Source organism: Coptis chinensis, chromosome 8 (assembly GCF_015680905.1).
Source record: "Coptis chinensis isolate HL-2020 chromosome 8, ASM1568090v1, whole genome shotgun sequence".
NCBI classification, from domain to species: domain Eukaryota; kingdom Viridiplantae; phylum Streptophyta; class Magnoliopsida; order Ranunculales; family Ranunculaceae; genus Coptis; species Coptis chinensis.
The window spans coordinates 91,638,929-91,650,954 of record NC_141463.1 but is presented as its reverse complement, the minus strand read 5'-3'; the positions used below and the strand labels follow the sequence as shown (position 1 = coordinate 91,650,954).

General features: G+C 36.9%; 1 pseudogene across 1 annotated transcript; it reads left to right on the top strand.

The window, feature by feature from the left end:
- Positions 1 to 8,970: 8,970 nt before the first annotated feature.
- On the top strand, positions 8,971 to 11,751 carry LOC147484333 (G-type lectin S-receptor-like serine/threonine-protein kinase LECRK3; annotated as a pseudogene). Its single transcript, XR_015206174.1, has one exon. The product of XR_015206174.1 is annotated as a G-type lectin S-receptor-like serine/threonine-protein kinase LECRK3 (transcript).
- Positions 11,752 to 12,026: the final 275 nt, after the last annotated feature.

The window sequence follows — 12,026 nt, the reverse complement described above, 5'->3', positions numbered from 1 at the left end:
ACAACTCATGTGATTTGGCCCTTCCGGCGCTTCGCTTAATCTGAATGGCCTTCGGGTAAGTAATGTGATTGGCCTTCCGGCGCTTCAAGAAGTTTGAATGGCCCTTTTCGGGCGAGTTAATAGTGGCTTTGATTTGATTATTCGCAAAATAGAACGAGATGCTAATATTTTATGCGAATAGTGGCGCAAGATTTTACATAATGGCTTCCGCGGTGAGGATTCACCGGTGTGCGCATCTCGCCGTGGTGGTTACGCACGGAGTGGTTTATTATGTAAGGGGAGGCATGTGGATGTAGATGTTTGGCGTTGGGTAGCGATTGTGGTAGACAGGGAAACTAGGTAAGACATAGATACGACGTGATTATAGAGACACAAAGAAAACCTGAAATAATCTAATTATGATAATATGCTTGGTTGGTTATTTGTTTGGTTCGAACCTAAGGCGCCTCGATGGAGGAACTACATGCCTTATTTATTATGTGTATAGTTTGTTGGGTGGTTAGTGGGAAGTTAAGGCGCCTCAGTGGAGGAACTACCTGCCTTAATTATTGTGCTTAAGGATGTTATATTAGTCGTTGAAAGTTAAGGCGCCTCGATGGAGGAACTAACCGCCTTATGGATCGAAAGTATATATATGTATAATTATATGTTGTATTTTAGGGCTACTCACACCAAAGATTGTTTATAATCTTGACCGATTTGCATGTTTGTTTATCGGGTGTGTTCATTAAATGAACATAGTTGATAAGTCTTTACAGGTTTAGTGTTGAAGAAGATTAGTTGCTGCTTGTGGTTTGCGTTAGCGTTGCATCTCAGGATGTGTTTTGTTTTCCCTTGAGGTGATATAGATTTTCAGTCTAGACAATGTTTTATGTATTTTCATTTGTAATTTTAATTAAAGAGTTATTGAAAAGAGATTTGTAACCTAATCTTATTTGTGAATTTTTGTAATGAAGAGGACATTTGTTTAATTGAAATTTTTATTGGTTTTGAATTATCTGTATTTTTTTTAACTGTTTATGGGTTTTTGGAAGTGGAGAGTGCATCACACCTCGGAAATCGAAGAGTCGGGAACAAATCATGTTTTTCCGAATTCTGTCGAAATTCGGGGCGTGACATTATGTCTAGTTTGATTGATATGAATCCCGACAAGCTAGGTACTACGACACTAGCATTTGAGTTTGAGTTGTTTCCTTCTATTGTGATTAAATTGATGAGAGGTAAAAAAAATAGCTGTAGGAAATCGTTGGATGTATAAGCTCTTGATACCATAAAGGTTTATACAAAGATGGTTTCAAACCACTTGAGTTTTCAGTGGTGTTCCATGTTATATTTATAAACTGTACATGATAAGTCTCTTCCCGATACTTGGGAATTACAAGATAATAGTACATTTAAAATACAAGTAAGATTGAGAGATATTTCAGGAGAGAAGGTTATGGAGTCTCAGCTCCTATATGTTCCTATCACTATGGTTGTAATGATATATCCTCTCATCGGATTTCGCATGATTAGTTTCCAAATTTGTCGAGAAATAGACAACGGATGGGTGACATTATTGTGGCTTAGAGCATTCCCAATGCAAGCAGCAACTTATTGTAGAAAGTTGTATATAGTTTTTTTTGTATAGAGCGCGAACTGCGCTCAAGATAAAGCCTGATGGAGCGCGACTGCGCCTCAGGCATTACCGATGTCCAGTGAATTGAGCGCGACCCACGCCCCGTGTTTCTCAAGCCACCGAATTGTGTTGTTTTCTATTTTGTAAACTCTATATAAACAATTGTAATCTTTTTAGAATTCAATAAAGTAAATACACGCTGAATTGAATTGAATCCTCTGGTTCTACATGGTATCGGAGCCAAACCATTGAAATCCGCTGCGTATTACAACCATTAATCAAACCATCCTTGAATCCTTGAATCTTAAACCCAAATTTTTTCCAAACCCTAAACCTAAAACCCAAATTTTTCGTTTTTTTTTCTCTGCAATGGCTGGATCTGACAACAATTCTTCAAGCATCATTCATCACCACTACACCCCCCACAAGACAACTCAACGTTCCCAAAACGGTTCCATTAGATGAGTCCAACTATACCATCTGGGCTCCTCTCATGCGGATGCGGATTGGAGCAAGGGGAAAGCTTGGTTATTTGACTGGCGCAAAGATTGAGCCGCTTATGAATTCGTCCGAATATGAAGGTTGGGCAACAGATAATGAAAAGATAAAAAGCTGGCTTATTGATTCTATGGAGATTTCTCTTATGAACCGTTATATTCGTCTTCCTGCTGCAAAAGATATTTGGGAGGCTGTGGAGAAGACTTTCTATGATGACTCTGATGAAACTCGAATTTTTGAATTAAATACGAAGTGCTTTGAAGCGAAGCAGAATGGGAGACTTATTCCTTCCTATTACAACAAATTGGTGGCTATGTTCCAGGAGATTGATCAGAGGGTGACCTCCCAAAATAACAATGTTGAAGCTGTAGTCCATGAAACGTCCACGATGTCCAGAATGCGTGTTCATATGTTTTTACGTAGATTAGATCAGGAGTATGATCAGGTGCGTGGAGAGATCCTTCGGAAAGAACCTAAATTTTCCTTGGAACAAAACTATGCTTACATTCGTAAGGTACACCGAGAAGAAACAGCCATGGGCGCTCAGATCAACCGAATCCTCCGTCTTGGTCGCTCATAGCAAGACAACTCCTCCAGGTTTTTCTGGTCCTCCACGCCATCCTAAAGGTAAATCAAATCCTTGGGCAGATAAAAAATGTGGTGTTTGCGGAGATTTGGGTCATAGCAAGGAGAGATATTATGAAGTGATTGGTTATCCTGATTGGTGGGACTTCTAAAAGAGGCCACGAAAGAATTTAAGCAAGGCCGCCATTGCTAATGTTGTGAATGGAGACAATGCTTCGGCTAGAGTTGCACAATCAGGTATGAATGGTAAGGTTATTTCGAATAGTACATGGATAATTGATTTAGGTGCATCTGACCATATGACAAATGACCCTAACCTTGTGAAATGTCTTAGAACTTCACCTCAGACCGCTGTTTCTACTACTGATGGTACTCCAACTCCGGTTAGTAGAGAAGGGTCTATTAAGTTATCTAAAACCCTCACTCTTGAATCTGTCTTAGTTGTTCCATCCCTTGCCTATAACCTATCGTCTGTTTGTCAAATTATCCTCGCACTTGCATGTACTGTGACATTCTATCCATCTTTCTGTATTTTTCAGGACATTCTAACTCGACAGATTCTTGGTTATGGTGTTATAAAGGGAAATTGTACTACCTGGATTTGACAGAAACTGGCGAGAAACAAAAGAATTTTCTGGGGCAAGCTAATCAAGTCAATAGGGTCGAGAATGCAAAAGAAGTTGTGTGGTTATGGCATCGTAGGTTAGGTCATCTATCTTTTAGTTATTTGAAGAGGTTGCAACCTCAGTTATTTTCAGTTGTTAGTGAGTCTGAGTTTCATTGTGACATTTGTGAACTGGCCAAGAGCCACCGTATTTCATATTCACCAAGTATTAATAGATGTCCTATTTCTTTTATGAAAATTCATTATGATGTTTGGGGTCCTGCCAAAGTTTCTTCATTTTCTGGAGCTAGATATTATGTGACTTTTATTGATGATTGCACTCGCATGACGTGGGTGTCGTTATTGAAAAACAAAAGTGATGTATATGGGATGTTTACTGATTTTTACAAAATGGTGGTGATGCAGTATCAACAATCTATCAGGGTCTTTCAGTCTGATAATGGTGGAGAATTTGTGAATGGCCTCATGTCTGAATTTTGCCGATTAATTGGAATTCGTCATCAAACCTCCAATTTTGGTACCCCCCAACAAAATGGTTTAACCGAACGAAAGAACAGGCAGTTGTTGGAGGTTGTTCGTGCTTCCTTGTTTGGCATGAATGTACCTCGATCCTATTGGGGTGAAGCAGTAAAATCAACAGCCTATGTTATCAACCGTACTCCCTCACGGGTAATTGAGTTCCATAATCCTTATCAGAAACTCCATACACTGTTGTCCATCCCATCTATGCCTAACTTGGAGCCTTGGGTGTTTGGATGTACAACTTATGTTCATATCCCACAACCAGAACGAAGTAAATTTGATCCTCGTGCGAAGAAGTGTATTTTTATGGGTTATGCAGAGTTTCAGAAAGGGTATAGGTGTTATGATCCGATTACTGCCAAGATGTATATATCGCTTGATGTCTCATTCCATGAATTAGACCCGTATTACTCAGAGGGAGTTTCTCAGTCTTCCCTTCAGGGGGAGAGTGGCGGTGAAGGGAATCCTGATGTCTTTGGAGAATTGGAACACTTAGAGGAATGCCTTTGGATGCAAGTTATCGTATCCCTTTAAAAGTGTTGCCGCATAGGGCAACCTAATATAAAGTTGGCCAAAATCCTGAAATGATAAGTATACCTTCGGATTTCCTACAAGTGTCAGCCGTCACAATTTGTTTTAATTTAAAGTTGAATATTGGTCAAAACTAACATGAATGCTCTTATTTTTAGCCAAAAAAAACCTCGTTGGAGATATTGGCAAAGTAGAAGTTAGTTTGTTGCGCCCCTAGGTCTTATGCAAGATGAAATAAGAGTGAGGATCTATGCGAATTGGGTTGAAGAATGACATTGGCCGGATTGAACTTAGCAACTTCCACCTGAACTGCATCATGTAACCAAGGGTCTCAGACTCTCAGCTGCAAGGTACCGGTAGCCTAACATTGCCTAACTTGCTGCAAACGAACACCTATAACATCATCTAGTTTCTCCATTTGGTAGGTCACACATGCTCTGAAATGTAATCAATCCATTTCAAAAGATATTTGGAATTAAAGGCATGACTGTCCTATTGACCTCAAGACTTGGAGATCTGATTTAGGTTATAAATCATCAATTCTAAGCTTCTAAGCAAGGACCAAAATATCGCCGATATATCTCGATTTTTTAGGTACCCGATATATTGACACATTTTGTATCCTATCATATTTTCCCTATCGATATATATATCGATCGATATATACAATATATTTGATATAGATTGTTGATTTTGACCAATCTTTGACCGATTTTTATTAATATATCAACGATATTTCTAATATAATTGACGATATTTCCAATATTTTCTGATATATCGACATAAAAAACAAAATTTTGACCGGTCAACAAAATAATATATGTCGACCGATATATATCAGTTTTTGGGGTCCGATATATCGCCCGACATCAAAATATTTGGCCTTCATTCTAAGTACCAACACAAATGGGTGGAGAACATGAATGAATGACAATATAGAGATGTAATTTTTTCAGTCCTTGACTCCTTGCAAAGGACGTTAACTTGTTTTAAATTTACCGCAGGGACCCATTCAGTCAACAATGATAAATTGGCTCATGAATTAGTGGAGTTTTCTATTATGTATACCAATCCATAGTACAAAATATCGCTATATTTGTCAATATCTATCCAAATTTCAAAGAAAGATATAAATATTACGATATGTTCAGAGATATATACGACTGCAAATATTGACGATATTTTAGTGATATTTGTGATATTTACGATATTTATGAATATTTTACAATATTTTGGGATATTTTACGATATCTATATAATAAAGCAGATTGGTTTTTTATGTGTTTATATCAAGTGGTCAGGGAGAAAATAGTTTTGGGAGATCTTACGGCCATGAACCACTTTCTTTTAAGAGTCCCACTTACTAAAAATTCCCAAAAGAAAAACTGTAAATAAAAAAGAAAAAGTTCGCCAAAAACAAAAGTGGAAAATCTTTTCTTTCTTTCACTTTTTCCTGTTCCTCATGAGTTCGCCAACCCTTTCTTCTTCCTAACTAGTAAGCTAACACCTTGGTGGCACACTCCTTCTCGCCCTCTCATGTTTGAGCACAAGGATCTTCAGACGCAATCATTAGTTTAAGGTAAAAAAAAAACCTTATATTTCCTTTTCTTCATGCAAAAACAAAAAAAACACTCTTAAAAAAACACTCCAAATTCAACTCTTTCAATACTTCTTCAATAACCTTCTTCAAATGGTGGAGATAACGGGTACTCTTTTTGTGGTTCTTTGTAAGAGTCCCACTTACTAAAAATTCCCAAAAGAAAAACTGTAAATAAAAAAGAAAAAGTTTGCCAAAAACAAAAGTGGAAAACCCTTTCTTTCTTTCACTTTTTCCTCTTCATCACGAGTTCGCCAACCCTTTCTTCTTCCAAACCAGTAAGCTAACACCTTGGTGGCACACTCCTTCTCGCCCTCTCATGTTTGAGCACAAGGATCTCCAAACGCAATCATTAGTTTAAGGTAAAAAAAAAACCCTATATTTCCTTTTCTTCACGCAAAAAAAAAACACTCCTAAAAAAACGTACACTCCAAATTCAACTCTTTCAATACTTCTTCAGTAACCTTCTTCAAATGGTGGAGATAACGGGTACTCTCTTTGTGGTTCTTTGATCTTCAAATACTTTTTTTTAGTTCTCTTTGTTTAATCCTGTGTAATTGAAAGAATTATAGTTTACTGTTTTGGGAATTGTCTCGGTTGCATACTAGATTCTAACATTATTATTATTTTTTAAAAAGCGGGTAAGGATGGAGAGAGGAAAAGAACTCAGCCACACTGAGACTGAGCAGAGCACATAGTTGAATAGCAATTTTAGCTAGAGTGTTGTGACACTATGTTCAATTTTCTAAATTTATTTGTATTAGTATTCTAGAGTGAACATGCATTGAAATTTCTAATACCTATTTTATCATGTAGCTTTATGGCCGGTTTAGTTCCAGTAGAACTCTATGTCTCAATATATTTAATTTTACAAAAGTAAAAAAAAAAAACGAATTGGAGGTACAACTGACATAATTTTATTAGTATTTTACTTTTCTAATGAATCTGTTGACTACTGAATTGGTTGGATTAGTTTTCTATAAGTCCCATATATACTCTATTGAAAAATCAGCTAGGTGAATGTGGCATATTCCTCCAAGTATTAGCTTGCCTAACACAAACATTTAGCTCGAACACAAACTACAATAACAAAGGTCAGCTTTCAAATTCGGCAAGTACTGTGTCATCATGAGTATTACCATTATCTTTTCTCTACTTAATATGTATCCTTTCTAGAGAATTTTTTTAGAGAATTATTGTTAGGCACTTATATGTTCTTCTTCCTACTTATTTTGGTATTTCACGTAAATTTTTCTTCTTCGTTCTTACTGATTTTGGTATTTGCATAAATCGATCTACTCAAATTCAAATTATTGTAGGTAAGCAATATGCACAACTATAAAATTCAGTATGTCCCCTTTTGTTTTGGTAAATCTTTGATGATCTATGATTTTGAACTTCCGGTTTTAATGATTTTGACATAAGATACTATTTTAGATTTTTATTACTCATCACTGTCTTTGCTTCAGGACCTTTGAACGTATAGTGTTAGACATGTTAGTACTTGAAGCCAGCACATGCATATGACTATATACATTGATATACCATAGTGCTCAAGCAATCACTTGATATTTGCTTTCCCAAGAGTCGTGACTTCGACTGTTTGAAATTGTTTGATAATGGTTACATACTATAGTTGCAATTATATGAGATTTTCTTATTAGTTGCAATGATAGTGTTGTATCATTGATTTCTAATATATAGTTCGTTTTTGTCACAGGCACTTGAGTGACAAATTTTTATGAAAGAAAACCAAATGCACACATCATGCCAATTCTGCCAACGATGACAACCTGATTTTTTGGTCATATATTGAGACAATAACTATATTTTTTTATAATAGATATTATGAAACCTATAAGATGCTCCTGTTGAATGTATTTTTTCTTTTATTTTCTTTCTCACATATTTAGTTCTTACATTTTCTAAAAGTGTTGTATGTGTCAGAATATGTGCTCATGTTTTAATCAAAATGTTAACTCTATTTTTCCAAGTTTTTTCTATTGAATTAGGTGGATATGTTTTAGTTACTTATGGGATTTATGGGATCCTTGAGACTAATTGTTGCAAGTGAAAATCCACATTATCAATATTGAAACTGAAGGTTTGTACATGCTCTGCCGCCGTTAAACTTAAAAAAATGATTGCCTAACCTCAAAGATATAGCTTACTAATTGTTGAGTCATTGGTTTTATTAGAATGATCATGCATCATGTTTATTCTTGGATCATGTGAGGCATGTTGTTTATTCTTGGGTTGAGGTTTCGCAACTGTGTGAAACACATTAGTTTGTTGCAATAACATGGGATTTGAAGCACTTATAGGCATATTGCCGTGTGAAATTGAACATGTATGACGCACAATAGTTCAATTTAATTAAATGTAAAAAAGCAATAGAAACACTCTTGATTTTTTCCCAATAAAATTGGGGTTAAAATAATAAATTGACACGATTTTATTTTGCTAGATTCACCCATAATGACTCGAGTGGCATAGCCACGGGTTAAATTCTAGTTTTGTATATGTAACAATTTTATTTAATATTTATCATTATATTTCAAATAAATATAAATATGTATCGATACTCAGGATATGACATTTACCATTACAAATATAAATTTCGACAATGGAAGGTTCAATTGAGCATTTATTCACGACAGTTCAGTCCGAGTAAACTTCTTAAACAGGAAAACTATTAAGTGGCCTAAATTCATTCAATTGGAAAATCATACCGACTTTTTTACAATCATAATTTCTAAGCTACTTCCAGGTCTAAGACAGGCTGAACCATTCTACAGAAAAGTGTATAAAGACTCGATAGAAATCTTGAATTGACGTGAAGAAAACTCTAAGAAAAGTCGGCGGCTTTTATCTAACGCGCTTTCCATGCACTTCAAATGGAGAAAAGTCAGAAAGCCTTCGGTCCTCAGCGCTTAGGACCGAACTACGTCCAAAGCAGTTCAGACCGCAACTTCACAAAAAAAATCTTCATCAAATTTAAAAAAAACAAACAAAAAAAGCTTCGGTCCTCTGCCCTTCAAAATGTTGCATTTCTGTTTCGGCTTAATATATAGCAGCTCTAGGCTCTAGTCCTTTATGAACTGTCCCAAAGTTTGTTCTCGTCACTTCCTCTCTTTTTCAACACTAATTTAGCAACTCTTCTAAACTCATTCAACAAATAACTAGAAACATTTCTTGATATCGTAGCCTTTTAGTTTAGCTTTCAAACAGCCTGCTGCTTCGGTCCATGGCTTCTTTGCTACATAGTATTTTCTTCCTAATAATATTACTGCATCTTGCGCTCTTAACATCAGCTCAATCACCTTATAAAAATATAACCTTGGGCTCTTCTCTATCTAACCTTGACGATAATCCACAGTGGACGTCTCAGTCAGGTGAATTTGCTTTTGGTTTCCATCCCCAACAAGGTCAGTTTTGCTGGCAATATGGTATGCCAAAATACCAGTACCTGTCAAAACCATAGTTTGGACTGCAAACGAAGGAAAGCCAGTGGAGCGAGGAGCTAAAATTCAGTTAACATCAAATGGTGTGCTTTTGCTGAGCACCCAAAATGGAACAGAGATCTGGAAACCTCAACTAACGGATAACAGCCAAGTAGCCAGTGCAGCAATACTCAACACAGGAAATTTGGTGCTGACTACTACAGATTCCACGGTTGTATGGGCAAGCTTTGATAATCCAACTGACACCCTCTTGCCTACCCAAACACTAGAGCCTGGCTATAAACTCTCCTCTCGGCTAACAGAGAAGAACTACACACTTGGGAGATTTGGGTTTAGCCTACAAGCAGACAATAGGAACCTTGTCATGTACACTATTGCTCTTCCTACCGAAGTTAGAAATGGTGCTTATTGGGACAGTAACACTGTAAATACAGGTCAGCGATTGGTATTCAACCAATCTGGGCACATATATCTAACTTTAAGGAATGGGAGCATCATTAATCTGTCATCTGAGATACCAGATTCAACAAGAGACTACTACCAAAGAGCCACCCTCGATTTTGATGGGGTTCTAAGGCAATACACCTACCCAAGAACATCCGCAAGCAACGGAAGGTGGCCTGAGTCCTGGTCTTCGTCATGGTCGCTACCAGAAAACATTTGTGCAGCTAACTTTCGGGGGTATGGCAGTGGAATTTGCGGGTTTAACAGTTATTGCAGAATAAACCAAGCTCAGAGGCCAGAATGTGAGTGCCCACCTGGGTATAACTATTTAGATCCGCAAAATACTTTCGCAGGATGCAAGCAAAACTTCGTATCACAGAGTTGTGAGAAAAATGATTTAAGGATAACCCATGGTTTCGAGATGCGAAGTGTTCCTAGCACAGATTGGCCATTCGGTGATTACGAGGGGTTTAAGTCTGTCAATGAAAATTGGTGCGGAGAAACTTGTCTGAATGACTGTTTCTGTGCAGTAGCAATTTTCCGCGAGGGGAGTTGCTGGTTGAAGAGATTCCCGCTTTCACGTGGTTACATGAATTACGGTTCTAATGTAAAGGCTCTTATTAAAGTAGGTAATTTTTCCACACAACAAGTTCCTTCAGTAGTCTTGGATGGAAAGAATGAAAAAGAAAACAAATGGTTCCAGCCGGTAATAACAGTTTTGGGCGGTTGTGCTCTTCTCACCTTACTATTTCTTTTGCTGGGTTTCTATCGTGCACGACCAAAAAAACAAAATATAAGATTGCAAGATCCCTGTACACTTGGAGTAAACCTGCTGTCATTTACTTACAAAGAGCTAGAAGAAGCAACGAACGGGTACAATGAAGAACTAGGTAAAGGCCTTCTCCACAGTTTATAAAGGAGAGCTAAAATCAGGTTCTAGAAATTTTGTTGCTGTTAAGAGGTTGGAGAATGTAGTAGAAAGAAACGACAAGGAATTCAAATCAGAAGTGAGTGCAATTGGGAAAACCAATCACAAGAACCTAGTCCAACTACTAGGGTTCTGTGATGAGGAGGCGACCGGATTCTAGTATACGAGTTCATGAAAAATGGATCCTTAGAAAGCTTCCTATTCGGAAGTTCAAGGCTCGGCTGGTTCCAAAGAACTCAAATTGCACTTGGGATTGCTAGAGGATTGGAATACCTACATGAAGCATGCGTCACCCAAATTATCCATTGTGACATAAAACCTCAGAACATACTTCTAGATGACTCTTATGCGGCAAGAATATCTGACTTTGGATTGGCCAAGCTTTTGAAGAGTAATCAGACTAGAACTAATACAGGTATCCGGGGAACCAGAGGGTATGTTGCTCCTGAGTGGTTCATGACCATTCCAATCACAGCTAAGGTGGATGTTTATAGTTTTGGGATCATGTTACTAGAGATCATATGTTGCAGAAAAAATGTCGAAGTAGAAGTTGGGGATGAAGATATAGATGTACTGTCAGAATTGGCATATGAATATTATGTACAGAAAGAACTACATCTTTTGGTGTTGAATGACGAAGAAGCAAAATATGATGGTAAGAGTTTGGAGAGGCTTGTCATGGTTGCTCTATGGTGTATTCAGGAGGACCCATCTTTAAGACCTTCCATGAAAAAGGTGACTAGGATGCTAGAAGAAGATGTAGAAGTTTTAATTCCCCCCGACCCTTCCTCCTTTGTTAGCTATATCAGTTAGAATCATCTCCCTCCCTTTCAAACGGTGTTGATCTTTCCAAAATGTCTCAAGATTTCATGTATTTACTAGTTTTGGTACTTGTTTACTGAACGGGTGACGTTAAATGAAATAATTTTTTTGTTAGAAGACTTGCAACTATTTGTAATTTTTCAAAAAATAAATTTTAAACATTTTCATTCATGTGAATAGGATCACCTTTCTCCAAAAATTATATTTTTGAAAGGCAATAAATCTCTCCTTGATAATTAAACATTGATTGTCTTTTTTCTTTTTTTGGTGCTAAAAAATAATTAATCAAGATGAATCCTTGATGACACTGCCATGGTGGATGAATAAATTTCATTATAATTAAAATTTAAAGTAAATTACTATGGTTGATACTTAATGTCATTAGTTTAAAA